This window comes from Ursus arctos, unplaced genomic scaffold, assembly GCF_023065955.2.
Source record: "Ursus arctos isolate Adak ecotype North America unplaced genomic scaffold, UrsArc2.0 scaffold_22, whole genome shotgun sequence".
Classification (NCBI taxonomy): domain Eukaryota; kingdom Metazoa; phylum Chordata; class Mammalia; order Carnivora; family Ursidae; genus Ursus; species Ursus arctos.
In genome coordinates this window covers 31,574,445-31,586,850 of record NW_026622897.1, presented here as the reverse complement: position 1 = coordinate 31,586,850, position 12,406 = coordinate 31,574,445, and the positions used below count along the sequence as shown (strand labels likewise).

Sequence of the window (12,406 nt, the reverse complement as noted above, 5' to 3'; positions counted from 1 at the left end):
AAATATATGGCCCTGAGCTATCGCTCCGAAAATGAACTTAAATGATTGGGGACACCATTTGGGGACTTTCCCAATTCCTGTCCTGCCTCCCCCCCAGCAGAATTTGTAACTCCATCCACTCAACCCCCCAAATAAATTTGCATACCACTTTACAGCGCTCACACACTCTCTAGCAATTTTACTTTGAACGTATCTACTCAAGGTCACAGGTCATGGAGTCATCATTTTTGCGTGTCAAGAAGACAGTGTCTTCAACAAATGTTTGCTGACTGAATGATACCAAAACAGCACAGGAAGAATAGCACAGATGACCGCACTCTATAAACATGGGAAGTCTAATGGTATTTTCTTACCAGCAGGTTTTTCATGTACGGTAAGGAAAATGCTAGAGGGCAAGTCCTTTGAGGGCAGAAGGAGGTCTGTCCTTTCCTGCTGCACAGCTGTGCCGCCGGGACTTGGCAAACTGTTCCCTGCACAACAAAGCCTCTTCATGAACAGCTGTGGAATGAACTTCAAAGTATTAAAAGGGATCTCAAAACCAGATTCGCCTGTGCTCATGTGTGTTTTACCATAGAATAGTCTCCTTGATAGGCACACTACCTGTATTCAGGATCACAAGTCAGGCAAAACTGTATCGAATTGCAGAGCAGGAGAGAGAGAGGAAACTTAAAAAAAAAACAACTTTATTCCACCTTTTGCTTTTAAGTAAGACCTTTCAAAAATGACCACAAACTGAATTCCTTTATATAGTATCCTTGTCCTATTGATCGATGGTTTCTGACCAATTTAAGCTGTATCACCTCAATAATTACCGGATGATGTCATATCATAAAATCTGGAGACAGACTTGGGTCAAGGTCTGACGCTGTCATTAACCAGCCGTGTGACCTCCAGCCAACGACTAAGTTTCTCCAGAGCCTCCTCAGTTGCCTCCCTCATGAAATTGAAATGAGAATGGCACCCACCTCACAGGGGAGTTAAGAGAGAAATGTACATGCAAAAGATACATTCACTTTAGTTTTTCTTTGTGTAAAATTTTCCATGCTACAATAATCTTTTTTTTCCAACCAAAGCTCTGCACTAGGCACCTCCTGGTGGTATTTAAAATGCATGGACATTAACAGGGATTTGAATACTCTCTGTAAAAATAGCCCTCCCGATACAGATTCATTTATCTAACAAAAACGCTCTCAGACCTCAGTGCCAGGCAGCAGAGAGCCCCCTGTGGTCCCTCCTCTGATGCAGTGAAAAGGCTGGGGGAATGGGGGCTTGGGGGGAGGGGGGCTGTGGAGAAACTAAGCTTGCCGCTGTGGCAAAGTGCAATGAAGTGTGACCTTAGAAACACACTTAGTTCATTATGAAAGAAGCAGCCCGGGGACTTATGAAAACAAGTACAAGAGAGACCCAAACTAGGCTATGGAATTCCAGACAGAGTCTAGGCAAATGCGACTGAAGGCTACCACCGAAGTCAGGCTCGGTGCAGAACATGCCCAAACCAAGCAAGGAAGCGGAACAAGGGCCAGCCTGTGGCATGCTAAGGGTAAAAATAATCACTGTGGACGGTATGGAATATGGAGTAGATATGAATCACTTTTACGATTATCACTGTGAATGTCAGGCAGAGTCTTTAACGTTTCCCAGCTCTGGAGTGTTTTGCCTTCAGTGCTCTCTGCAGACTCTCTCCAACAGTGCAGGAGGGTCTCTTCAAATTCAACATTTGGAATTTAAAAAACTGGATCCTCTTCCTCTTTCCATAAAGTTGTTTGCAAGTCTAATACCTCTGGGCTAAGCACAGTGTTCCTTCCGTCCTTCCTTCAACCCAACCAGGAGTGAGTAAGTGTCTACTGTGTGCCCACCACTGCCAGAAAGAGCACTCCAGTGTGAGGAAGACAGAGGCCCTGCACTGGGGACAACAGCCTCAGAGAAGGCAGACCTACTGTTAGAGGAGGCAGTGAGCTAGGGTCTAGCAGGACACCTGGAGGCCAGCAGTGGGGAGTCACGGCCAACTATGAGGAAGTTAGAGGCCTGTCCTGGCAGCACTCCACAAGGAAACCACAAGAAACCAGATCAACCCAGACAGGCCCAAGATGGCCGAAAAAGTAGGCCAAAGTTCACATTATTCCTTCTGGATACTACATTAACATACTAAAATCTCCTCCATGAGGGTGCCATTATAGGAAACCCTTGACCAAATAAGGAAAAGAAAGCTTGTAACCTTACTTCCAAGAAATCCCTGCCTCAGGTAACGAATGTTTCACTCCCTTGTTAACACTTGTCAATAAAAGATGGAAACCCAAACCTTAGGGGGCCCATCTCTCCCTGGAGCTCACCTGCCCTCCCATCCCAAGAGTGTACTTGAATTTTAATAAACTTTCCTTCTAGTGCTACTCGTCCACCGCGCTGTGTCTGTCCTTGAATTCTTTCTCCTGACGAGACCAAGAGCCTCTGGAGACAACTCTGGGATGGGCTGGGACACATCATGGCCCAAAGTCTCCCCACGCTGCGCGGCAACACCACTACAGGTATATGAAAGTGAGGTGTGTCCGTTATGACCATGGACGTGTGTTCCCCGGGAAAGGGAGACACAAAGAGAGGCACGTTGTGAACTCTAATAGGTGTCACAGAAGCTCTCACAGAGGAAAAATGTGTGAGCTGGGTTCATAAGATCACCAAGTAGGAGATGGGCAGCAGAAGAAGAGGCTTTCTAAGAAGCAGTAGAAAGGATGGCATGCTTGTAATGGAGAGTACCAGTGTTAAAACGTGGGCAGGGGGCAGCACAGGTGAAGTGGAGAGGCAGGGGGAGCAGAAGGCGAGGGACTACAACACTACAGTGACTTCATGCAACAGAAATTTACTGACTACTGTGTGCCAGGCACCGGGATAGAATCATGAGCAGAATCTCAATTCAGCCTGAATATTCTTTAAGCAAAAGGCTACTTATGCTGTAAAATCCATTGGCTTTTATTAAATATCCATTTGAGAGATGGGACAGCTGACAGCTGACAGCGTGGGTACATGATGGCGGAGTGACCCTAATCCAAACCTTCACCCATACTCTGCACCACACATGTAATCTATTGACATCCCCAAATTTTTGCACAGAAAATTGTCCCTGCTCATCTTTTGGATAGCCCAACACCAGAGAAAGCCATCTAATGAAGATTTTATACATTAACCCTCCACCACCAAAAAAAAGCCACCAAAAAACTTGGAAATGTCTCTTGAACTCATTTAAACCAGCTAATTTGGGTTCAAATAGCTAAGTTCTTTTGACCAAATCATCCCTAGCTCACGTGGCTTGCACTACAAAGAGCTCTGTTAAATTATTCATTTAAGATTTTTTTTTATTCATTCATTTGAAAGCAAAAAAGACAGAGAGACAGAGCACAATTAAGGGGAGAGGCAGAGGGAGAGGGAGGAGCAGACTCCCTGCTGAACAGGAAGCCCAACACGGGGCTCGATCCCAGGACTCTGGGATCATGACTTGAGCCCAAAGCAGAAGCTGAACCGACTGAGCCACTCAGGCGCCCCTCTGTTAAATAATTCCATCAAGGATCTGAAAAAAACAGTATACTGTGCACTTACTTTTTACTCTGTCAGAACCTTCTAGCGGGTGTTATGTCTCGGAAGTCCTTGGGGTCAGTTGGGCGTCCTCTCCAATATGAGGCTGGACTCCACTGTACCAGCTACAGGGAAATTATTCCCATGATGACTAAAGAGAGGCAAGTCTGTCATACAGTGGCATCAGGAAAGTGCCCTCGACAGAAACAGCAAACTTCCCTGCTCTGAAAACTTTTCAGATGTCTGAAGAAACAACTTTCAAGACTGATGAATGGTTTGCTTTCTCCTTTCCTGCACACAGGCAAACTACAGATAATGCATTCCTCAGCTACTTTAGAGAAACAATGGAAATCATAGTGAAAAATATCTTCAATTGTTTCGAGCCAAATCAGCCAGTCAACATTTGTTGAAGATTTCATTGTGTACAAATTGTTGCAGCTGTCTGATCTCACTGAAACAGGCATTTGGGAGAAGACGCACACTGAGCCAAAGACCTGGATTCCAGCCCCAGCTCCATCACCAATTACTTGTGTGACCTAGGATAACTTACTGCAATAAGAGCCTCCGGACCTCATCTATCCGTGCAGAAGAATGTCCTCTGCCCTGCCTACCTTGCTGGGTTGCTAGGAGAATCAAATGAGATAAGTGTACAAAAGCACTTTGGAAAGTACAATTTGCTAGACAATGATTTATTTTTAAACAGAACATGCTACCTATCCTTGAAGAGGTTACGGATTAGTAAAAAAAAAAAAAAAAAAAAAAAAAAAAAAGACGAAGAAGAAAGAAAAAAAAACTAGACTGTTGATTTTTTTTCATTGAAAAACAGCACAAGTTCTTTTAAACCTGAGAACTTCAAAGAAAGACATCAAAAATCCATTCCCGATACCAGTTTTTATGCTGCTCTGAAATTATGCTAAGTGGTCTCATTATTTAAGCATATAATTTATGTATTAGGGTTATTAATGTATTAGAATTACCTGGCCCTGTGGTCCATTGCTGAGGAGATTTGGGAACCTGAAATATAGACTTTTTAAATATAGAAATTGTATTTTCCACATGTTCTGTTAAGGCTTCCAGAGTCAGGACAGCTTCACAAAAACACATAGGTGCTTCCTGATAATGCTGGAAGAGAAGCTAGAGGATGGTGGTGAGGAACACAGTCCTCTGCAGTAGGACTGGCTGGCTTTAAATCTCAATTACTTATGATGGGAAATACTGGGCAAGTCACTTACTTTCTCCAATTCCCAGTTTCTTCATCTGTATAATATGTACGACAAGAGAACCTCTCATCTTACAAGATGACTGAGGAAAACATTTAATGAGAAAATGTACGGAAAGTGGACACCACAGCGCTTGGCACGCTAATGGCAACCACAGGGCAGATACAGTATCCTCAGACGACGCAACAGATACTGCAGGGGACACTCAAGTCACTCACACACTGGATATGTTCATAAGGACAATTCATGGAGTGTCTACTACGAGCCAAACGCACTGTCTCTAAATAGAAGATACCAACCATGCTGCTACCCAAACTGAAGTTGAGCATCAGGGAACTGAAGCCATCTGCAAGAGATCACAGAGCTACTGAGTGTTGGAATGAAGATCGGCCCCCAGGTCTGTGTGGCTCCTACTCCTTCCATGAGGCCACTGTCCCAGTCTACGGCTGATTCTGGCTCAGCCTCTGAAAATCCTGGACTTCCTGGGATCTTTACTTCCCATATGGTCAGTTCCCAGTGGCACCAAGACCATGAAGTCTGAGGCATCTACTCATAGTCCCATTCCTGCCATTATTCTTCAGCATGTTTGCAATGCCTTCTTGCTTCCCTCCCTGCTTCCTTAACCATATGCATTGAGACACATCCACTCTATGCTTACATTGTATTAGTTGCCCTGGAGTCAATGAAGATTCATTTTCCAGGGCCCCTGTGCCCTAAGAACTCAAAACTTTGCTGGGGACACACATGAAACTATCAAGGCAATGTAAGTATTACAATAAAGATGATCGCCAACACTATGATTAGAGGAGGGAGCAAAGTTCTCTTGGGTTGAGGCTTGGAAGTGACATCCTGGTGGGTTGAAGGACAATGCAATAAGAATGAAAGTTAGCAGTTGCATATCAAGGAACAGGAAGCAGTGCAGGGTGCATGAAGAAATAAAAGACTGGGAAGAAGCTTACTTAAGAGACCTGAACTCCAGGGGATCTCTCAGGGCTTGAGGCAGGAAACTATACAACCTCAGTAAAGTGCCAGGACAGTATCTACAGCTCACAATAAGGCTCCAAAGGGCTGGAGCTCTGGGCATAAACAGGAAAATTCTGTCCCTCTCCTGGGCGTCTAGTGCAAGCAGACACCCACAGGCCAGGGCAGAAGTGACTGAGCCAGAGAAGAAATTCTAGGAGTTCAAGCTGGGATTGGAGGGGGCATAACCAGGATTGGAGCAGACAAAGTTGAGACATCCCCATCCAAGGTCAAAGTCAACTATGAGAAATGTCTAGGGATGTCTAGAGATCAAAGCAGAAAAATAAATTTCACCTTGGAGAATGACAAGTCATCTGAAATCCACTGAAGGTTAAGGGGGAGAAGAATCTCTGAATATTTTGCAAAACTTAAAGAAAACAAAGCCAAAGAAAACAAAAACTCTGTAATTCCCCTTATTTTCACCCCTGACTTTTATTTAACCTCATTTGTTTTTGCCAGCAGTAAAATCCACAGAACATCTTGATGATGACTGCCTCAGGGAGAAGGGAACCAGCATTTGTTCTCTGTCTACTGTGTGCCAAGAATTTTAAATGTTTTATTTTATTTAGTTCTTGCAAATCACTCAGTGATGCTCAGAGAAGTTAAATAACTTACCCAAGGTCACAAAGCTCAGTCTTACCGCTGTGGCCGCAGGGTTGGTTGTTACAGGACCGAGAGGGCGGGATTACGTAATAACAACACCTCGGGTGGGCTGGGGAGGGGGTGTCTTCACCATGAGCACCAAAGGACAGGAAAGCGTCTTAACAACCTTCATGTCCTCCACACCACAGATTCCAGTACTGTGACACTGTCATCACCATTGTCATAACAGCAGTAATAATAAAGCTAATATTTATTCAGCGTATCTACCATCACTGTTTTAGATGCTTGTATCCTATCTCTAATCTTGAATACAACTTTGCTAAGTGCTATGATGTCCATTTTAGAGACATGGAAGTTGGAGCTTAGAGAGGTAAAGGCATGGGTCGGAAGTCACACAGCAAGCAAAAGCCAAAGCCAGGATTCGAACCGAGGTCTGCCAGCCCATGCCCACACATGCATGCACACACACGGTTAATGAATACATTGAAAAGAACTGATTTTAACCAAACTGAAGCTGTGGTATAATACAAAGGAGGCAAATCTTCTGTGGTGCGCATGTCCGTGCGTGTGTTCAAAAGCACATAAGGCTAGCAAATTGCATTGGCTAGAGACCCACAGCCCTCTATTACTACATAAGAACAGTCTGAGAACCACTTCTGCCCGCTGCCCCATCATATTTCTCTGGCCCTTAGACCATGCAGGAGACACTGTACGGGGGCCATGGATAGAAAAGCAAGGAAAGAAGTGTTCCACGCAGGTGTTCAAGTGTTCACCTACATGTGATTTAATTCTTACGGACACCCGCCAAGAGGCAACAAGCACAGGTCCGTGAAGACCTGAGATTGGGCTTGATTATCTGTCTGTATCATTACTGGAGAGTAATCTCTTCATGATCCTCTTAAGAACTGGTGATGATATTAACAGGCTGTCTGGCAGAAAGAATTATTCTGGGGAATGAGATAAGTTTACAGTCCAACTCTCAATGTGAATTACTGTTGGAAAAAAAGAACTTAGCACATTGCTCTAATGTCACCCTGCTACTTCTCCCAGAAAGGCTACAAAAATTCCAAAGAACAAAAATATTCCTACATATGAGGCACAACTTCAGGCCTCTGTACTTATGCAAATGCCACACCACTTGTTTGGAATGCCCTTCCCTTCCCTTGTATGCCTGTAGAAGTTTTAATTTCGTTTAAACCCCAGCTCTGGTGTCACCTCTTCCAGGAAGCCTTCCCTGACTCCTCCAACTAGAGTAAGGTTTCTCAGACTTGGCACTATTGACATTTGGGGCCATATAAATCTTTGTTGTGAAAGGCAGGAGAGTTCTACACATTGCAATGTTTGGTGGCATCTATGTTCTATAACCACTTAGCTGTCAATGGCATCTGGCCAGTTGTAACAATAAAAGATGTCTCCAGATATAGTCAAATGTTGAAGCAGGAGCAGGGGCAATCATCACCAGTTGAGAACCACTCAGCTGGTCTATCCTCGGGCTAGTTCTGCATCTTGGTTACCTTGGCCCAGCCTTCGATCTAAGTAGAACAAGAAATTCTTTTTTTTTTTTTTTTTTTTTTAAGTAATCTCTACACCCAACATGGAGTTCAAACTTACAACCCCAAGATCAAAAGTCACATGCTCTACCAACTGAGCCAGCCAGGCCACCCGTTGAGTAATAAATTCTTGGAGGTACTTTCTTAGTTCCATTTTCTCTGCTAGTATAAGTGAAGGTTAAGATCTAAAAAGCAGAATTTGTACAGTGAGTGGTCCACTCTGGCAAACTCAATGCCCCGTCCTGTATTATTTATAACCTTTTTCACACAAGAGAACTATGCCTAAGGGCAAGAGAACAATTCATGATAGAGACCCAAGTTCAAGCTATATAACCCTGATCTTAAGTTTCCTTACCTAAAATGTGGAGCTAGTGTTGGCTTTCTCACAAGGTTTCTGGATTAAATGAACTATATATGTCAAGCTGCCTAGCAAGAACCCCTTTCTCCTTTCTCCTTCCACCCGAAGGTTAGGAATGGGTTAATGTGTGAGAAAATGCTTGGTAAATTCTAAGAGCCAAAGGGCTGTAAAGGGTTACTATTGGATTTTAAAAATTGGTAATAAAAATTGAGCTTTTTTTTCTGAATTCAAGGAAATTCAAAAAATCCCTGTGAGGATGATGTGAATTAGAAATAATAATCACAGTATAAAGAACACTTCACAGTTTATAAAGTCTGCTCACACACGTGGTATCTTTCAGTGGCCCTCATTGCTCAGGGCAGTGTTACCTGAAAGGGGAAGAGTCAGCCTAGGGGACCAGAAGAATCTCCCCACGTTCCCAGAGCTGGAAAGTAGAGACTCAAATTGAGTTTGCAATAACAGACCTCTTTCCAATGAACACTGCAGTAATGTTTTAAACACAGAACAAAGAGCCATTCAGCCCAGCCTTTCTGAAATTTGAATTACATTCTTATATGCAAAAACTAGGTAGACAGTGGAGACCATTAGAACTGATTATGTCGACGGCTATCATCATTAGTTGCATATAAGCCGGCATTAAGGATTTGAAGACATAAAAAAGAGCTATTTCTTTTGTCAAAAGCAATTATAATTAATTCTCAAAAAATGTATATGTTCAACCCAAATCAGATGAAGGAATAAACCAAGGGGAGAGATGGGCTTTTCCAGTTTTGCATGCAAAAACTCTTAATTAAACCCAGACATGCAAAAGTAGTTTCAGGAGAAAGGTTAATGAAATGGGGTAGGGAGGGAGAACGTCTCCAGAGAACCTTGCAGACTTTAGTTTTCTGGGCCAGCTCTTTGGTTGCTCTCAGGATAAAGTAAAACATCTACAAAATGCATTTCTCTTTTTGGAATCAAGAATAGATTGGGGTTACCCTCCAGCACACCGCAAAGAGAACTGTGGTATGAAATGTATGTTCCAGGACTCTGAGCAGCCCTGATGAAGAGGAGCCAAGTTCTGGACACACAGTACTCGACCTCAGAGAGACACTAATACAGTTTAGTTTAGAGCGATGATATCCTCTTAGCACCCGGTGCATGTTACAACTTTAGAAGGCATTGAAGAAAGAAGGAAAATCTCAAGAACTGAAGATGCTCATGTTTTTAACCCAAGCATAATTATTCAGGACTACCTCTTCTCTAAGCTCCATGACAAAAGTCAATTATACCTGATGGCACAGAGTCCAGTGGAACCCAAGATCAAGGACAAGCCTAACAGACTTTCCATATGAGCTCACCACAACCCAGTGGGTGAAGGCTGGGGCTCAAGGAATGGTACAATTAGAGATGGAAATACATTACAAACTGCATTCCACCCAAGTGGAAAGAGCACCTGTTGATCTGGGACTAGGCCTCCTGGACTGGGGTCCTGACCCATTACCATTCATTCATTCATCAAAGAGACACTGTATCTTCTGACTGTACATGCTGTAGCAGGTACCGCATGAAGCCCAGGGGCTGAAAGGAGAAGCAAGAGTGGTTCCTACTTTCATGAAGCTTATAATCTAGAAGGGGCGATGGACATTCACATTACCAAATGCAAAATTTTAAGTAGTGAAGTAAAGGCATGCGGTTCTATAAGAAATCACAACAGTAATAACAAAAAGCAGCTACTGTCACCATTTATTGAAAGCATACTAGGTGCTCAACATGGTTCTATGCATTAAAATCATTTGATTCTTCCAACTTAATGAAGTAAACTACTACCACCCCTCGTTTTAATGTAGAAAGTATTAATTTTCTTCATTTGGAGCAGCTACACTCATAGTGTTGCCCTTTAGTGTTGAGGAAGTGGAGATAGAGAGAGGTTAGTCTGTCCAGGGTTCCAGAGATGATAAATGGTGGAGCTGAGATTCAATGTGGAGCTGAGATGGAGTTCAAAACCCATACTTTAAACCCCCAAGTCAACATGTTACAGAAACTCGTCATCCAGCCTGAGGTCAGAGAAGGATTTGCTGAGGAGGGAACACTTGAGCTGAAGGTGAGTATTAGTCTGTCGAAAGACAGCACAGAGTTAATCTGTGGGAATGGAGTGGTTCGATGCAGAGTGGGGAAAAGAGGCAAAGGAGAGGAGGCCCCTGTGCTTGGGGGTTGAGTGAGGGAATGCAGGGAGATGGGCTTGAGGGGCTGCAGGAGCAGAGCATTTGAGTCTTTATCTTACAGCTGTGGGAAGTTACTGAAAGGCTTTCAGACAGCAGTAATATGATTTATGATGTAAGAACTTCTCTGGCTGCAGTGTGGAAAATGGAGCAGAGAGGTTCAGAGGGCATATGAAAACAAGTTGGATATAATGCAATTGTCTAGGGTCTGGGCCAATGATTCTCAAAGCGCAGTCTCTGAACCAGCAGCGTGACTGACCCCAGAGAGGTTCTTATAAATTCAAATTCTCAGGGCTTATCCCAAACCTACTGAATCAGAAACTCAAGGGATGTATTAGTTAGTTATCTATTGCTATGGAAAAACCACCATAAGCTTAGCATCTTAATGCAGCTTATATTTATTGTTTTGTAGTTCCCATGGGTCAGGAGTCTCGGCACTGCTAGGTGGGTCCTCTGCTCAGGGTCTCATAAAGTCGCAATCAAAGTGTTGGACAGGCTGTGTTCTCATCTGGAGGCTCAAGTGGGGAAAATCTGCCACCAAGCTCACTGAGTTTGTTAGCAGAATTAATTTACTTGTGACTGTAAAACTGAGGGCCCAGCTTCTTGCTAGCTATTACCTGGAGGTTGCTTCCAGGTCCTGCATGGCACCTGCAGCTCCTAGAGGCTACCCACAGTTCCTTGTCACATGAGCTTGCTCAACATGGCTGCTTACTTCATCAGGCCAGCAGCATCTCTGGAGCAAATATGTTAGCAGGACAGAGTTTTACATAAGGTACCATAATCATGGAAGTGACACCCCATCATCGTTGCCATATTCTACTGGTTAGAAGCAAGTCACAGATCCCTTGCACAAAGGGAGAGGATTATATCAAGGTATGAACACCAGGAGGCAAGGATTGTGGGGGACCACGTTAGAGTCAGTCCACACAGACCCTGTACTCTGTGTTTCAACAAGTCTTCCAGATAACTGTGCTGCATACTCAAGTTTAAGAACCACTAGTTCAGATTATGGATTTGAGAGACATTTAGGAGGCAAGACCAAAGAAATGAGGAGCTCTAGTGGTTGTATTACATTGTGCGGATTAGCAGTGTGGTCATGAGCCGGGGCTTTGGAGCCGTCAAGACCCAGGTTCAAGTGTCAGCCACTTTCTAGATTGTGTGACCTTGGGCAAGTTATTGAACCTCACACAGCTTCAGCTACTTAATGTGTATCATGGCATTCTCATGGAAACTACTTCTTAGAATTTAGGGTTTTATACGAGTTATGTGATTATCAGTATAAACTATGTCTGGATGTCTGACACAGAGAATGTGCTCAATAAATGTAGGCTACTGCTACGAACATCTGTGGGATTCAGTCGCTTTTGTAAAATGAGATTAGAGCATATAATATAAATGACTCTTAATTCAAGAATTCCAATATTATAGTTAAAAAAATCTTGCTTTTGAGAAGGATGTATTTTTTCTCTGATACCTAGAATAGTAATGGCAACACTGAGATTATGAGTTGCTTTTTTTGTTGTTTAGTTGTTGCTGTTGTGTTTTTAGTCTCCTGTAGTATTGGAAGTGTGCCACCACAAGCCTCCTTTCATTTGCTAGAAAACCATCCTCCATATGGAAATTCCTGAATGGTTGGTATACCCTCCAGGGCCCCAGTAACTATATTTGCCTCCTTTGAAATACAAAATATGAAACAAATTAAACTGAGTCATTACAAACACCCTAAGGGAAGTTTTTAAACACTTACTAAGTAGGGATCCCAATCTATGGAAACTTATGTTTTTGGCACTTCTCACACAATACTGTAATTGTGGACTCACTTTTCAATCTTCCGCACTAGAATAAAAACTCCTTTCAAGAATGGACTATATCTTACTGTCCTGGGTAAGGGGA

General features: G+C 43.2%; 1 protein-coding gene across 1 annotated transcript in view; it reads right to left on the bottom strand.

Moving 5' to 3' along the window:
- Positions 1 to 12,406, bottom strand: part of FAT3 (FAT atypical cadherin 3) — a 635,693-nt gene that overhangs the window by 358,826 nt on the left and 264,461 nt on the right. The window lies entirely within an intron of this gene.